This window comes from Rhinopithecus bieti, unplaced genomic scaffold (assembly GCF_001698545.2).
Source record: "Rhinopithecus bieti isolate Rb0 unplaced genomic scaffold, ASM169854v2 scaffold_8783, whole genome shotgun sequence".
Lineage (NCBI taxonomy): Eukaryota > Metazoa > Chordata > Mammalia > Primates > Cercopithecidae > Rhinopithecus > Rhinopithecus bieti.
This window is the reverse complement of record NW_016806197.1, coordinates 586,449-605,264: the sequence shown is the minus strand read 5'-3', so window position 1 is coordinate 605,264 and position 18,816 is coordinate 586,449.

The window sequence follows — 18,816 nt, the reverse complement described above, 5'->3', positions numbered from 1 at the left end:
AAAAAAAAAAAAAAAAAAAAAAAAAAAACAGGACCCAGGACCCAAATATAATAGACTGAAATAAGTGTGTTATAGGCAACATATATTTGGGTCCTGTTTACTGACATATATAGATTGAAAGTGAAGGTATAAACAAAGATATTCTGTGTAAATGAAAACCAAAAGACAGCAGGAGTAGCTATACTTATATCAGATAAAATAGACTTTAATTCAAACCTATAAAAAGAGACAAAAAATATTATTATATAAAGGTAAAGGAATAACTTCATAAAGATGATATAACAATTATAAATACACATGTGCTATACATCAGAACACCTAAATATATAAAGCAAATATTAATAGGTCTGAAGAGAGAGACTGTAATATAATAGTATAGAACTTCAATATCCTGCTTTTGATAATCAATATGTCATCCAGTCAGAAAATCAATAAGGAAACTCTAGATTTAAACTACACTTTAGATCAAATGGACTTAACAGACATTTAAGAACATTTCATTCAACAGCAAAAGAGAATACTCATTTTCTCCAGTGCCAAAATCAAAACAAAATTCTCTAGTATAGAGCATATTTTAGGCAACAAAACAAAACTTAACAAATTTATGATTGAAATAATATAAAATGTATTTTCTGACTACTCTGATAAGAAACTAGAGATCAATAACAAGAGGCATTCTGGAAAATTCAGAAACACATGAAAATTAAATAACATACTCTTGATCAACCAAATGACTCAAGAAGAAATTAAAAAGTAAATTTTAAAAATGTATTTTGAGACAAATGAAAACAGGCATACAACACACCAAAATGTATAGGATGCTGCAAGAGCAGTTCTAAGAGAGGAGGTTATAGCAGTAAATTCCTGCATCAAAAAAAGAAGAAATTCATCAAGTAAATAACCTAATAGTACTCCTCAAGAAACTAGAAAAATAAAAACAAATTAAACTCAAAGTTAGCAGTAGGGAGAATATATGAAGTATCAGAGCAGAAATAAGCAAAACAGAGACTAGAAAAATGAAAAAGATGAAATAAACTGAGTTTATTTTTAATGGATAAACAAAATCAACAAACTTTTAGCTGGATTAAGAAAAAAAGAGAGTTCCTGCATTAAATCAGAAATTAAAGAGGAGGCATTACAACTGATACCTGAAAAACAAATCATATCAGACAGCTATAAACTATTGTATACCAATTAACTGTATAACCTAGAAAAATGGATCTATTTCTGGATGCATACAACCTACCAAGACTGAGTTATGAAGAAAGAGAAAATTTGAACAGAGCAATAAAGAGTAAGGACATTGAATCCGTAAAAAAACACCTCTCAACAAAGTAAATGAAGTTCAGGAACTACGAGCTTCACTAGTGAATACTACCAAACATTTAAGGAAGAATTAATGCCAATCTTTTTCAAACTCTACTAAAATAATTGAAGAAGGGCAATTTTCAAATGAATGAGGTCCTTATCACTGTGCTATCCAAAGCCAGGCAAGGACACTGCAAGAAAAAATAAATTACAGGCCAACATTCCTCATGAACTGAGGTAGCTTTTCTCTATTCCTAACTTGAGGAGATTTTACCATACTTGAGTGTTAAATTTTACAAGTCCTTTTGCTTAATAATTTTATTTAAAATCGAATTGCTTTAGCTTGCTGATAGGGTAAATCACATTGCTAATGTTTTAAATGTTGAAAAGACTTGCATATCTGTAATAAATTCCATGTGGTCATGATATATACTCTTAAAACTACATTACTGGAATTCATTTACTGATACTGTATTAAGGATTTTTGTGTACAAATTCATGAGCTATATTTGCCCATAGTTTTTCTCATTTGAACTGTCTTTGTCTGGTTTTGAATCAAGGTAACATAATCCTCATAAAATGAATTGGGGAAATATTCACTCTTCTATTTTCTTAAAGATATTGTGTAAACTTTTTGTTAATTATTATTTACTGTTTGAATTCTGCAGTAAATTACTCTGGACTTGAAGATTTCTTTTCCTGCAGTTTAAAAATTATGTGTCCATGTTCATTTTCTTTAATGATTACTAGATGGTTCGGGTTGTCTATTCCATCTCGGTTGATTTTGGTAGTTTACGGGTTTTGAGAAATTGATACATTTCTTTTAAGTTGTCAAACTCATGAGCATAAAATTATTCATATTTTTCTATTATCCTTTAAATGATTGCAGAAATATCCAATACTGTATTCCTGATAATGTTTATTTTTGTTTTCTATTTTTTTCCTTATATTGCAATAGGTTTATCAATTTTATTGATTTTTTTAAGCATTAGCGTTTTATTCATTGATTTTCTCCATTGTCTTTCTATTTTCAATGTCATGAATTTCTGTTATTTCCTTTCTTCTGTCACTTTTGGTTTTATTTTGTTCTTTTTCTAGTTTCTTGATGTGGGAACTTAGATTAGTGATTTGGAAACTTTGCCTCTTTCATAGTGGCAGCATTTAGTGCTGTAATTCTTTCAACACGGCTTTGGGTGCATTCTGCATGTTTTGATATTTTGTATTTTCATTTTCATTTAACTCTATGTATTTTCTATTTATTGCTTCTGAGAATTTGTCTTTTGTCAATGATATATTTAGAAGTCTATAATTTAATTTCCCAATGTTTGGAGATTTTTCATTTGTCTTTCTTTACTGATTTCTAGCAGACTGCTTTATGAGCAGAGAAAATATGCTGCATGATTTGAATTATTTTAAATTTGTTGGAGGTTGTTTTATAATCCAGGATTTGATTCATCTTGTTGAACATTCCAGTGTCACTGAAAAAAGAAAAAGAGATGTATCATCCTATTGCTTGATTCTGTTGTTTAGTTCTTCTATATTCCCGCTAATTTTTGTTTAGTATCTCTAATTGTTGAGAATTAGATGTTGAAGTCCTTAAACATGTTGATGGATTTGTCTGTTAGTCCTTTCAACTCTTAGTTTTTGCTTTAGTGTATTTTGAGGCTCCATCGTGTGCACGTGTGTATGTACACATTTTTAATAATTTATTTCTATTTTTCCTTTTACTATCATGATAATCTCTCTTTTTTCTGTAGAGATATTCTTTGTCTTGAATTTATTTTATTCTGACATTAATATGTCACTTTTCCATTTTTAAATATTGTTTATATAATCAGTTCTTTTATTTTCAGTGTATATGTGCTATTATATCTAAAGTGAGCTTTCTGTAGGAACACTTGCATATGTTTCAGTTTCTTTTATTCGGTCTATCAATTTCTGCCGTATGATAGGTTTTGTATGTTAAAGCTAAATCAGTCTTATTTTCATTTACTTTTTACTTATTTCCTTTTTTATTTTTTGTCTCTCTTTCTACCTACTTATCTACCTGTGGGTTGCATGGATATTTGTTATAATTGCATTTTAATTTCTAATGTTTTGATTCTTCATATCAATAGGTTCATATAGAACCCTTCATACAGGGTTCTTCAGAGAAACAGCGTGTGTGTGTGTATAAAAACGGTAGAAGCAAAAGTTATAAAACCATATGAAATGGTACTGTAGAAGAAATACTTAACATAATTGTATTTTTTATAAGGAGAAGGTAAGCTAATATTTCTAAATTTTACTAAAAGTGGTAAAATGCTGATACCAGTAGACTATCATAAATTATATATGAACATTTTAATACCTACAGCAACATACCAACACCTAGTATTCTGCCTAATTTTATTCATATTTGTCAACATGGCTAGGCCACATTACTGAGATATTTGGTCAAACTCTTCTGGATAATACTGAAAAGGTACGTTTTTAGATGAGGTTAATGTTTAAATCAGTAAACTTCGGGTGAAAACATTTCCCCCATCATGTGAGTGGGCCTCATTCATTCTGCTGAAGGCCATAAGAAAAAGACTGCCCCTCCCACAAAAAGAGGGAATTCATCGAGCTGACTGCCTTACACTCCAGCCGAAACATGAACTCTTTCCTGGGTCTCTAGCCTGCTTCTGGACTACCCTCCAAGTTTTGGACCTGCCAGTCTCCACAATCAGGTGAGCCAATTCTTTAGCATAATTTCATAACATAAATCTTAGTCTCTAGCAGTCTCTCTCTCCTCTCTCTCTCTATTTATGTATGTCTATATTTATATGTTGATAGATAGAGAAATTGATATATATATATTTGAGAGAAATTGATACATATAGTATGTGTTTATATATATGTAAAGAGAGGGAAAGGAGAGAGAGATGAGACGTTGAAGTCCTTAAACATGTTGGTGGATTTGTCTATTTGTCCTTTTAGCTCTTAGTTTTTGTTTACTGTATTTTGAGGCTCTGTTGCGTGCGTTTGTGAATGCACACATTTTTAATATTTGTATTTTTTCTTTTACTGTTATATAACCTGTCTTTTTTTTTTTCTATAGGGATATTCTTTGTTTTGAATTTACTTTATTCTTACATTAATAGGTCACTTTTTCATTTTTAATTATTGTTTATATAATCAGTGCTTTTATTTTCAGTGTATATGTGCTGTTGTATCTAAAGTGTTGCATCTATCTTTTGTTGTAATCCCACAGGTTCCTGAAGCTCTGCTCATTTATTTTTCTCATTTTATTTTCTCTCTGGTGTTCAGGCTAATTTATATTGTTCTACGGTCTGATTCACTGATTCTTTCCTCTCTCCTCTCTATTCTGCTCTTCAGTCTATCTAATGAGTTTGTTATAAATTCATACATATATATGCATGAATATGTCTATAAAATTTATACTTTTATATATATATATAGAGAGAGAGAGAGAGAGGTGCTTCAGATGGAGTCTGAAGACAGTCTTTTTGATGGATTCCCTCTTTTTAGGGGGATATAAGTCTTTTTCTTAAGGTCTTCAACTGACTGAATGAGACCCACTCACATTATGGAGGGAAATCTGTTTCACTCAAAGTTTGTTGATGTAAACGTTAACCTCATCTGAAAACATACCGTTTCAGTATTATCCAGAAGAGTTTGACCAAATATCTCAGTAGCATGGCCTCGTCAAGTTGACAAATAAAATTAGCCAGAAGACAAGTTGCTGTAGTTATTAAAATACACATAGGTAATTTGCCACAGTCTACCTGTATCAATGTTTTTCCACTTTGAGAAAAGTTTAGAAACATTACCTTACCTTCTCCACATAAAAAATATAATTGGATTAAGCATTTCTTCTGCATACATTGAATATAATTCAATGACCAATATCAGATGTTTTCATAATTTCTGTTTCTACTATTGAATGTAATTTAAGTAACCTACAAGAAGAAAGATACTATATTTATACTACCATTTTTACACATTTTAATGTAATTCTGTCCTTTCTGAACTTTTAAGACTTATTTTGTTATCCTGTTCTTTCTCTCTAAAGAGCTTAACTATTTTTAAGAGCAAGTTTGTTAGCAATAAATTACCTTAGTTTTTCTTCATCTGACAACATCTTTATTCATGTTTACCAGGTATAGAATTTGTGGTTTACAGTTTTTTTTTCCAGCATTTAAAATAAACTAAACCACTCTCTTCTTGCCTACAATGATTCAGATGAGAAATCCACTGCCATTTGAATTAACGTTTCCTTATAAAAAGTTATGTGACACTTTCAGGAGTTTGAGACCAGCCTGACCAACATGGAGAAACCCTGTCTGCACTAAAAATACAAAATTAGCCCAGTGTGGTGGTGCTTGCCTGTGATCCCAGTTACTTGGGAGGCTGAGGCAGGAGAATTGCTTGAACCCAGAAGGTGGAGGCTGTGGTGAGCTGAGATCACGCCATTGCACTCCCCCCATCCCCCACCGCAAAAAAAGATATGTGACATTTTTTCCTCTGGTTGCTTCAAGATTTTATTTTTGCCATTAGTTTTCAAAAGTTTAATTATGATGTGTCTTGGTGTGGATTTCCTTGGGCTTACCCTGCTTCATTTTTTTTTTTTTTTCAGTGTTAACCTTTTTTTATTGTTGTTAAGTTTGGAAAAGCCATTATTTCTATGAAATAAAACCATATTTCCTCTCATTCTTTTTTTAGTCCTACTCTGCTGCTCCTTTTCTGAAGTTCTGAGGATACAAACGTTCTATCTTTTGTTGTAATCCCACAAGTTTCTGAAGCTCTCCTCCTTTTTCTTTTTCATTTTATTTTATCTCTGGTGTTTAGACTGGCTAATTTATATTGTTCTATGGTCTGGTTCGCTGATTCTTTCCTCTCCCCTCTCTATTCTGCTCTTCAGCCCATCCAATGAGTTGTTTTTTGTTTTTTAATTCTGTTATGGTATTTGAATTCTAAAATTTCCATTTGCTTCTTCTTTACATCTTCTATTTACTTGCTCAGTCTATTTTTCACTTCTTTGAATTACGTATGTATTTTCTCTTTAAAGAATAGCAGACCCTTGCTTTAACATTGTTCTGTTCAACATTATTTCATTATAACATTGGTGAGTATATTAGTCAGCGTTCTCTAGAGGGACAGAACTAATAGGATAAATGTACATATGAAGGGGAGTTTATTAAGGAGTATTGACTCACATGATCACAAGGTGAAGTCCCACAATATGCCATCTGCAAGCTGAGAAGCCAGGAAGTCAGTCTGAGTCCCCAACCTCAAAAGTAGGGAGCTGACACTGCAGCCTTCAGTCTGTAGCCAAAGGCCCCAGACTCCCTGGCAAACCACTGGTTTAAGTCCAAAAGTCCCAAAGCTGAAGAACTTGGAGTCTGATGTTCAAGGGGGGAAAAAAAATTGATTCCAAGCCGGGATCAGTGTCTCTGCAGAGTCTACATGTTCTTCCCCTGTCTGTGTCTGTGTTCTCTGGGTATTCTGGGTTTTCTCACATCCCAAATAGGTGCAGGTTAGCTTCATGGGTGTGTCTCAATGGCCCTTGTCTGAGCAAGTGTAGGTGTGTGTGAGTGAACCCTGAAATAGCGTGGCGTCCTGTTCAGGGTTGGTTCCTGCCCTGCACTCTGAGCTGCTCTCATCATCCATGATCTTGAACTGAAATAACTGCATAATAATGATCTTACTTTTTTATTAATCTGTCTTCAGTGTATGTATCACTCACATTTATTTCAATGTTTAGTATTTGGAGCCTTTTGTTCTTTATTTAGAAGTTTGGTGAAATTTTTGTGACCAGAAATATAGTGTAGAAACAAGTCTCATTTATATCAATCAACTTATGGTAAAATTGGTTTTGTTATAAGTTGTTTTGTTGCGCTAACATCAAAGTTTCCAAGAACCTGTTGACAATGTTTTGTAAAGACTTACTATATTTTTATGATGTGCTTAACATTTTTGTCAGAAAATTCTAACATCTGTCTCCCCTCTTGTTGATTTTTGTTGACTGTCTTTTCTCATTCTGATTGAGATATTACTGGTTCTTAGTATAATGAGTTATTTTCAATTGAGACCTGGACATTTTTAAGTTTTATAAAATTCTGCATCTTGTATAAATCTTATTTCTTATCAGACCTTGTATGACACGTTCTGGTGGGTGAAGAGGTGTGGGGGGAAAGTGCCACCTTGTACTGACAGGTAGGGTGGAAGTTTAGGTTAATTATGACCTCACAAGGATGAAGTCCCAGGTCCCCACTTGGCCTCAGAGACAGGGCTGGAGGCCTTGTTATAGCCCTCTGAGAGTGGAAGTCTAGGGTCTCCACTCAGCCTTTCCTGTCAGAGGTGGAGGGAGTAGTCACAGTGTTTATGTTGGTACTTGGCAGTAGTAGAGTGGCTATTGTTTGCAAATTTCCTGTGATGTAAAGCAAAGCTATCATTTGCTTTGGTTAAAGAAAGGAAGATTTACTTCGGAAAAATTTTCTTCTTTGACTGTCGACATCTGTAGGTTGCCAGCTTCTCCAGCACCTATTCTGGGATACGTGAAGCAAAAAGAAAACCCACTAAACTCACAGTTCATTCCTTTGGTCTTAAGATTCAAGCTGTTTGTATTCTTCTATTTTTCAGAGTTATCTTTTGCTTGTTTCAAATGTAATGTCCAGAGTTTTTAGTTGTACTTAATTAGAGTAATAAGAAACCAGTTTATTCCATCCTATTCTCCTCTTCCTATGTTAACAGTGGTGCAAAACAATTCAATTCAGATGGACATTGTTTTCAATAAATGCCGTTGGAACAATTGTAAATCTATATTTTTAAAATGGAACGCTGACCTAACTGTCACACATAAAGTAAAAATTTACATCTCAATTTAAAATATAGGACCATACAACTTCTAGAGGAAATACAGAAGAAAATCTCTGTAACCTGTTGTAAGGCAGAAAGTACACACACACGATACAAAATGCATAATCTACAAAATATGAATTTGATAAACTGAACTCAACCAAATTTTAAAAAATGCTTTGTTAAAGACACTGTTAACAGACCAAAAAACTTAGCATCAGAACTGCTAAAACTATTTACAAATTACACATCCAACAAAGGACTTCTAGTAAGAATAAGTATTTGAAGACACAAAATGTAACAATAGACAACCAGTTTATAAAGATGGCAAATAACGACATGAAAAGATGCTCAATATCATTAATCATTAGGGAAATGCAAATTAAAGCCATGATGATACCCCACTGTTCACATATTGGAATAGCTAAAACTTAAAATATTAATTGCATTAAGTGTTGCCAAGAATGTGGAGAAACCAAAACTCTCACACATTTTGCATTCCTGGTGGGAATGTAAAATTATATAACTACCTTACAAAATAGTCTGGCAATTTCTTGAAATGTTAGATAGACATCTATTATATTAATATGATCCAGCTATTATTCCTAGCTAATTATTTCCAAGTAATTTTCCAAGATAAATAAAAGATGTGTATACACAGACTTGTACCTAAATGTTTGTAGCAACTGTATTTGTAATTGCCAAAAACCAGAAATGACCTGCATGTGTATCAATAGGTTAATGGCTTGATAAGTTGTAGTATCGCTATACAATGAAACACTAATTGACAGAAAAAGAAATGAATTTTTTATGTACTTACCAATGTGAATGAATCTCAAAATCATTATTTTGAATGAATGAACCCAGACAAAAGAGAGTACATATGCTGCCATCCCATTTGCATAAAATTTAGAAAATGTAAAATTATCTATATGACAGAAAATAGATAAGTGATTAACTAGAGATAGGGTGGGGAGGTTGAGGAGGGAGGGATTACAAAGGGGTGATTGATATATTCGTCATTTTGAACGTGTTGGTAGTTTCATTGGCATATGCATTTGTCAAAACGTATCAAATCACACTCCCTACATATATGAAATTTATATGTCAATTATGCCTGAACAAAGATGTTTAAAAGAGTCACAAGACACCAACATATTTTAAATCAATGATATCTGAAACAAAAAATAGCAACGAAAAGACTATTAGTTAAAAAAATTTCTCAACGTATTTCACCTATTTTCCAAAAAATGTAGTCATGAAAAAGTTATAAAATGATTCCATAAATAACAAATAACTATGTTTTAAATTCAATAGAGAAAGGTACCCTTTGCAACAAGTATTTGGATTTCCATGTAAACAATGAAAAGAAACTCAGTCTCTACTTCATGCTACATATAAACGTGAACTCAAATTTATTCATAGATCTAAAAATATAGAACTTTAATTACGTTAGAAGGAAAAGTAGGGGAAAACCTTTGAGCTAGGCAAAGATTTCTCAAATATGATTCTGGTATGTTTTTAATGTATGTGTCCTTCCAAAATTCATATGTTGGAACCCAATACCTATTGTGATAGTGTTAAGAAGTGGGGCCTTTGAGGAAGTGATTAAGTCACGAGCTCTCCATTCTCTTGAATGAGATTAGTGCCTGTGTAAAAAATGTTGAAACTCCTAGCTCCTTTTGCTTTTACCACACGAAGACTCAGCAAGTAGGACCTCATCAGACACTGAATCTGTTGACATCTTACTCTTAGACTTCCCAGTTTCCAGAACTGTTCTTTCTAAATTACGCAGTCTAAGGTGTTTTGTTATAGTAGCAAAAATGGTCCAAGGCAGGCCGAGGTGGGCAGATCACGAGGTCAGGAGATCGAGACCATCCTGGCTCTAACATGGTGAAACCCCGTCTCTGCTAAAAATACAAAAAGTTAGCCGGGCGTGGTGATGGGCGCCTGTAGTCTCAGCTACTTGGGAGGCTGAGGCAGGAGAATGGCGTGAACCCAGGAAGCAGAGCTTGCAGTGAGCCAAGATCCCACCACTGCACTCCAGCCTGAGTGACAGAGCGAGACTCCAGATCAAAAAAAAAAAAAAAAAAGCTCCAAGGCAGGCAACAAAAAAGCACAATTCATTAAAGAAAAAACAATGAATCGTGTTTTATCAAAATTAAAATCTCCTAATCATTGAAAACACTGTTAATGTAATTAAACTACAAGCCATACTGTATTGTAAGGTATAACTTGCAGATACATACTCTCACCTGAACACACTCAGGATTATTGTTTTACGTATCACACAGACACCTCATAAATTTAATTCATTTGGCAATTAGCGTTATTGTTTTTACATAATTTTGGCAACAATCAATATTCCTTAGAGAGTGTTGGCTTTAAACAGTCTTGGAGTTCTTATGCAAATCAACATACAGCTGGCTATAAATACCTGCTTGATCCCACTTTACAGACTGGTCCAAGAGATAAATGTGGAAGTTACTTTCATGAATTTAAGAGTGAAGCCATTCACAAATTAATTCTGCAATTTCCCTCTGGCCTTGCTGCAAAATACAATAAAGACTCTACTAATATATTTCAGTTTTATTTTTAACCACTAGCTTGTATAAAATGACTGTTCTATTTTGTTTCACTCACACAAGTTGAGCTGCTTTTTCCTTACATTGCTCCTCTCCTGTCCAAAGATCTTGACTGTCCTATTCTTAGAAAGCACACTCGCACAGACACTCACTCTCTTCAGGCCCCTCCTTCTTTTGGTTCTTCTAATAATACCAAGTCTTCAGCATCTGCCTGCTCAAAACTCTATCTCAATGTTTATTTAGCGAACTTTAGCTAGTCTCCTGGTTGCAGTTGTGATGATTTACGTTACATATCTCAATTTAAATTAATTTCTCTGTTGTATATTTATCATTAAAACGACCAAACACAGTCTAACTCATGAATGTAAAATGTCATAGTTTATGACACATGACATGAAAGAAATTATGAATCTACAGTAAGCTGAGGAGCACTTTGTAATTTTAATATATAATGAGTTTAATTGAAGAGATTTCATTTTATGTATCATAGGTATAAAAAATTGCTTAAATATACTTTGATGTATATGCAGCCTAAACTAGTGTTTTCTAGGTTACTTATTACTATACTACATATATTAAAATATATTTGTAAAGTACTTCGAATATAAACCCAAAGATGCATTCCTAAAATGTGGAGAATAATTACAGTGACAAGTCAATTATTTTGAGTTCATTGTGGAAATATTTGAATGAAACTTTTACCCATTTTTAAGGATTATATTGTATTGAGTAGGTGAATTGGGTGCTAACTTTGACATTAAATAAAGGAGAAAAGATTGAGGTAAATTTAAAAAGGGCAAGTCTTCTTTTGCACAGTGAATATTATACTTATCCATGTTGCTCCTTTCTGGAATTTTCTAGGAATATTGTAACTGAAATAGTGTGATGTTTGATAAAGGATGTTCCTGTCACTTAGCTTCCAGCTCTGCAAATATTTCCTGTCCCTAGTGTATGATTTTCTCTTTTACATCGTGAATGTGGAATGATCTGCAACCACTCCCAGCAGCAGTGACTTCTGGGGCTGTCATAAAGTGTCATCAAACAGGACGACTATTGGGATGCGTCAAGAACTAAATAAAGACCAGGGACTGAATAAAGCACCTGGACACAGAAAACTATACATCGTCTCCTTGGCTTCCTTTTTGAAAATTGGCGTATACAGTGTATTTTTAGCAGGGATGGGATGATTTTGCTTAATGCTCGACAGCTGCTCATTAGGCAGATCAGAAAGAGATAAGCAAGATGGTATATTGGTTAAAATTGCAGAGTAGGTGCCAGGAGTACTAGATTTCAAGTCTTGCTTGCTAACCTTGAATGACCTTGAGGACTTATTTTCCCCTTGCTGTTTCCAGCTTTTCTAGGTTTAGAGTTATGACAAGAACACTTTCCCAACATCTCAATCGTGCTACTGAGAATCTGTAAAGTTTGGAGACTCTTGAAGTGACAGGTTCCGATTAAAATTGCTGACCATGCAAGATGCCTCTGTGGCTATCTCATTTACATAAGATCCTCAAGGGAGTATAAAGGCATGCAAGGGATATAAGCATAGAATTGTTGAGAAAATACGATTTGATTTGCTAACGTCTATCCTTGTATAGGTTGAAATTATTTTTAGTAAAACAAGCCTCACTGGTTACCTTGTCATTAACATTCTATCTTACTTCAACCAAACATAAATGAATAAATATTGAATGAATCTAAACATGAGATGTACCATTAAGCACAAACATGTATTTTGGCTAAATCCGGTAAAAATAGCCAGTTGCAAAGTTCAGTAACTACAATTTAGTGCATTTTCATCTAGTCACTTGTTGCTAGTCAGAATGACGAGCTCCTTTTAGGTTGAGATTTCTGAATATAATGAGGCTTTTGCTTGATGATATATATTTCACATATTTAATAACTGAGATTAGCAAAAAGTGAGTCAGTTTCAATGTCAGTATTTTAAATTCTTTTTAGTCTTTAATCTGGGTGAGATTCTTTTTCAAGCCCTTGGATTGTAAGATGATATGAAATAATGGTATGAGAACTGCTTATTTCAAAGAAATTACTTAATGTTCCACAAAGACAGGAGTCCATAAGAGTCTTGTATTTTTTTAACAGTGATTACTGCAGTAAATATTTCACTTTCTCCTGGGGTTTTGCGTGTGTGTGTGTGTGTGCCTTGTTATACTGATAACATTGGTTTAAGTGTGGGGAAAAAATGTGTAATTTGATTTTAGTTTATTAGCATATAATTTTAAAAATTGCTTTGGCCTCTTTCACATTTTAAAGCCCTAATATTAATATAAATGAGTGATATTAAGAAAATCCTGGAGTGAAGGCGTCCTGCAGATATAGACTTTGTGAAGTCCTCTGTGCAGGACTCTGTTAGCATTGTCACCTAGCCCCAAGGAAGCTGAGCAGCCCACCTTACTGACCGCATGGCCTGCGGAGATCAGGGGAGACAAATGCAGAGTTAGCATTAGCTGTTTTCACAAATAAGTTGCCAATGGTCAGTATTTGTGATTCCAAGGAACACCTGTTGCAAATGTTTGAGATGCTATGAGTCTGCCTCTGAGTTCCTCAGTGGCTTTCGTGGCCCAGGTATATTTCTGTGGGAAGACAAGGCTCACTGTAGACATTTCCACTAAAATGGGAATGACAGTAATGAATCCACTTCTCTCTAAAGCAGCTATTTTTAGAAAGCCTCCTCAATAAAAACTTAGAGTGTCAAAATGCCCACACGTAACCAGATGCCAACTCTGTAAATTCTTCTCAGGAATAAAGTTCAATTTCCCATATTGTATGAAGACAGAGGAAGAAAGGGGAAAAGAGGTGTATGTGTGATAAGCAATCAATACATAATCAACTAATGATAATGGTGCCTGAGTAGATTGTCATAGCCTGTGAAGAAGGCATAGGTAAAATTCATTTTTTCTTTAACATGAACTCAAGCTCGTGCCTCGTACTCAAGTCCAGTGAAAGGAAATGCTTTAAAGTTCCTAGCCTGGGGTCAATGTGAGTAGTGGCACATCATGTCATTTACCAAGAACATTTGAGAAAAATAAAATCTGTATTTTTGGCAATAATTTTTTCCCTGGCAGATAAAGTCAATAATCAGTTAATATTTTAGAAAATATTCAAGTTTGCACTAATGTGTTGAGCTTTATCAGATTTTGGTAAACTAATTGTTGCTGCGAAAGTCAGACATTATTATTCTTTTTTCCACAGGAAAAAAGTCACATAGAATATAAGCCAACATCTTCATGAAAATCTGGTTATAGCTAACTGCAGAGGGTGAAGGGCGCATAGGTTAGAGGAACTGACTCCTCTCTACCAGATCCAGCTGATTTTTTTCCTTTGACACACAACCACTACTCCCTGGGCCACACTTCTCCCTAAAAACTGCTTTCCTCAAAGGCAGAGCAAACTGCTTTTTTTCTGAGATAAGCACTGCAATATGTTTGGACTAAAAAACTTAGCTCATCAGAGCAGATGTGACTGGAGTTAACACCTTACCCAGGCTGAGTCAACTTATTGGTTGGCCAGATGTCTACTGTGTACTCTGAAGTAAGAATTCCATAGAAGAAACACAGAATCTCAGGGAGATGAGATTAATTCTGCTCCCTTTGGGTGTCCGCTGGATTTAGCAACTCTTAACTAATGACGGCGGCAACGATGAATGACATCAAGCGGCCATGTTTTAAGCAACCCTACTATGGGGCTGGTGTGGTGGGTACTGGAACCTCTGGTGAGGAGTGGAGGCCTGCCAATAATCGCAGTAGTAAGGTGGGATCAGATTTCCCATCCCTTGCTGAACTTCAAGGAGATTGTAGCATTGGTAGAGAACTCAGCTGAAGACTTGTAAAAGACTGTGAGCCACAGCAACCCACACAAGACCCTCCTAGATTCTTGACCTACAGAAGTTGTGTGAGGCAATCCATGTTTACGGTTGCAAGACGCTAAGGTAAATTCTGGGGTAATTTGCTACACAGCCACAGTTAACTAATGCAATTGATTTCAATAAAAATCATAGCAGGAGCACCATTTTTGCTGCCACATCTGCGGGTTTTGTTTGTTTGTTTTGTTTTGTTTTGTTTTTGTTTTTGTTTTTTGTTTGAGACGGAGTCTCGCCCTGTGGCCCAGGCTGGAGTGCAGTGGCGCGATCTCGGCTCACTGCAAGCTCCGCCTCCCGGGTTCATGCCATTCTCCTGCCTCGGCCTCCCGAGTAGCTGGGACTACAGGCACCCGCCACCATGCCTGGCTAACTTTGTTTTTGTATTTTCAGTAGAGACAGGGTTTCACCGTGTTAGCCAGGGTGGTCTGAATGTCCTGACCTCGTGATCCGCCCACCTGGGCCTCCCAAAGTGCTGAGATTACAGGCGTGAGCCACTGTGCCCAGCCCGGGTTGTTTTTTTCTTCAATTTTTTGAAGGTGTCCCCTCTTCTCAACTTTTAACAATTAGAGTTTCTTACGACTCTGTTCTTGGTCCTCTTCTCCTCTTACTCTGGTCTTCACTGATCTTATTTGCCTATATAACCTCAAATACCAACTAAGGACTTACAGATTCTCATCAGGGTTTCTCCATTTCATCACTATCAACATTCTGGGAGGCACAATTCTCTGTTTTGAGTAGCTATGATATGCCTCATACGGTACTTAGTAGTATCCCTACTCTCTACATTCTAGATGCCACAAACACCCTCTTCTCTCCCAGTTGTGAAAACCAAAAATGTCTCCATGCATTGTCAAGTATTGCTGGGGAGAGGGGTCACTGCTGCCAGCTGAGAATAACTCTTCTAGACCTTCCCTCAGAGATTCAGATCCATAAATCCAGCCACTAATTTAAGATTTAATGAAGGTCACCTCTGACTTAGTATAGTGTTGTAGGCCTCTCAAAACCTACATGCCAAAATGTGAATTCATAATCTCTATCTCTTCTGCCCAACTCCTGCTGGAACACAGTTACCTTGAGTGTCCTCCCTTAGATGTCTACACCATCTGCCAGTTGCTCCAAGCCTAAAGCCAACATCTTCACCACTGCCAGCAAAATCTTACACATTCCACCACTCACTGTCTTTCCAACTTCATCACACACATCAACTCTGCCCTTTAGTCATGCCTTTGAATTATCTAGTTTTTTTTTTTTTTTTTTTTTTTTTTTTTTTGGTTTTAGTTGTTATTTTCAGAGTATTTTTGTACCAGTCTCTTCCCCATGTCACCGGCTTTGCACGTTCCTCTGTTTCTGCCTGGAGCATACTCCTTTCCTCTTTACCTTGCCAATTCTAAACCTTCTCTCATGTCTCAGCTGAAATGAAATATCACCTCTTCAGGGAAGCCCTCTATGATCACCCCAGACTAAGGTTAGTTCCCCAATTACAATCTGAGGCAGGACCTGTCTCTCCTTGTCAACACTTACAACTATTTTGTTTTTGTAACTCTAACTTAGTATTCTTTCCATCACCAATAATTTTAGCTTCATTGATAAAGGTAACATGTCCACATTCCTTTGCTTCTAGGTAGCTTATACCTAGGTCAGTGCCTGTTAGACGCTCAGAAAATATTTGTTAATTAAAAAAAAAATAGCTAAATGAATACACAAGAGGTACAAGAATTTTGCTATCCACGCTACTGAAGTCTGGAGGTGACCCTGCAGGGATTTGTGAGATCCTAAGTATCTCTTCTAACAATTATTTTGTACAGACATCTTTCATTTTATAATTTGGGAAATGAATGCTAACTTTAGGTGTGAGTTTCACTATTCTTGTAAATGACAAAGAACATGATTAAACAATAAATCATAAAACTATTATTGGAGTTAATAAACCAACTAGTAAAACTGTATTTAACATGAATAGTAATATGTAAATGGAGTGAACTTTTATTCTGATAACTGTCAAAATACTTCAGTTTTACAAGTGTAAATGGAAAGGCTTTTTTTTCCTCAGTAATTATAATAAAAAGCCACAGGTATATTTCAGTACATTAAAAAATTTATATGTGACTAAAAGTGACACCATAATTAAAATTTAAGAAAACTGACAGGTGTATATGATAAAGTCTTATAATCATCATATTTTAAAACCCTTACAAACTAATCAGAAGAAGACAAATTATTTATTAGAAATAAGGACAAGGAAGAAGAGAGTAAGTGAAAACAGAGATCAACAATAAATTATTTTGAACAAAAAAATACTTGAATACTACATCCTGATAGCAAGACATTGGGAAAAACTTATAGATCTAATGATAGAGGACTGTTTAAATAACTGCATCTCTATAAAATAAGTTTCTATTTAGAAAATGAAGTTGAGAATATAAATTTATATTTGTTGCCACAGAGGCATGAATATGTTTATACACATAAGCCCCCACGTATAATATTTTCACATAGTTAAATGCAAAAGAGAATGATACCATTTTCATAAAATGTGTGTGTTGTATATATGTACATAGAAACAGGTTAGAAAAAACATGTTAGTGTGGGGATCGTGTCTGGGGGATGGACTTCTATTATTATTTAGTTCTTATTGTTTAGGCTTAGTATTGGTCTAAATTGTTTGCAAAGAATATCTATTCCTTTTAACATCAGAAAAGCCAGGTTTATTACAGAAAATAAGCCCAACATCAACTTCAATTATTCTAGACATATTTTCAAGAAAACAAAATATATTTTAAGAATTTTATCCTCAAGATTCTGTCTGCTGGAAATGAAATTTGAAAAATAATAAACCTTGCTACCGTATACTTTCCTAAACCTTTCTTCCAGAAGCTCATAAAAACTCTGATACTAGCTTTTAATAATAAAAGTTTGCATTCTTTCTGCAACTATCGATGTTGAATTTAGTATTTTAAACCTTCCTCAAACTCATCCATCACATTAGTAAGGAAAATTGGAATATGCCTTACTATCCCAAATGAAAATTAAAGCCATCTGCTAATTCCGTAGCATACCTCACCTAAATGTTTTGCAAAATGTTGCTGTAACTTGAGTAAACACAAAAAAAGACGCAAACACAGCCTCAGACCTTCTTTAATCTTTGGCTGAGGACCATGTGGTGGGGACCATGTCATCAACAGAGGCACAGGGGACTTCTTCAAAAAATAAATTGTCTTGTTTGTCCGTGAATTTCGCTTCAGTTTCATAATGGTTAGCAAATGAGCTGGGTTGCTGCAGCGGGGCAGAGGAAGACTGCCGAAGCACCGTTTTATCTTTCTTTTGCCACAAATTTTCTGCTGTGAACCCTAAGGGCCGAATTTAGAAATGTAGATAAACCAGATGTGCTCATAAAATTGAATGCATACCTGTGCTGCCTGCCAAAACAAAACAAAACAAAACTGCAAAGTTTCCCATTGCACAATATTCTGATTTCCTAGCGTTGCCTGCTGTAACGGTCCCGGCAGGCAAGGTTGCTTCCCTGTGTTCTGAGCAGGCTGGCAGTATCAGCTTTGAGAATGTTCGTGATGAGGCCTTTGCAAATAAGCACAAGTCGCATTATGTCAACTTCAAATGAAATCATAACACAAAAACAAAACATTCATACATTGATAGAAATTATAGAGCATCAAATGAGATACAAGAATTTTATCTCCTTATTTGTATGTTCTTGTCTCCCTGTCTATAAACATATGTTTGCACATGCTGTGTATTGATAGATTAACATATAAAATTACAACATTGCATTTGCAACACTGTAGTTAAGGTTGTCTTCACATTTATATTTCTGAGGTTTTATATCTGAACCGTAAACACTCTCTCTGGGCTGAAACTTGGCATATAGAGCAAAACTAGAAATGTGCTCATTTTTCTCCTGTACAAGAAGAAATTTCACAGAAATGCTTGTATTTTTAAAATCATATTTTTCATTGACAAAATAAAATATTATTTGTAAAGTTGACCTATAGTGATTTGAAGCCGAAAAATGATCAGCGTGTTTTATATCATTGCCTTCATATTTTACTACATTAGGAAATTGCAGTATGTGTTTTTTAATATCATGATAGTTTTAAAATTTTTTATAATCTTTTGACTACAGAAAAGTCCACTAATGACATCTCAAATTTAAAAAAAAAAAAAAACCCAAAAAAAAAAAAAAAA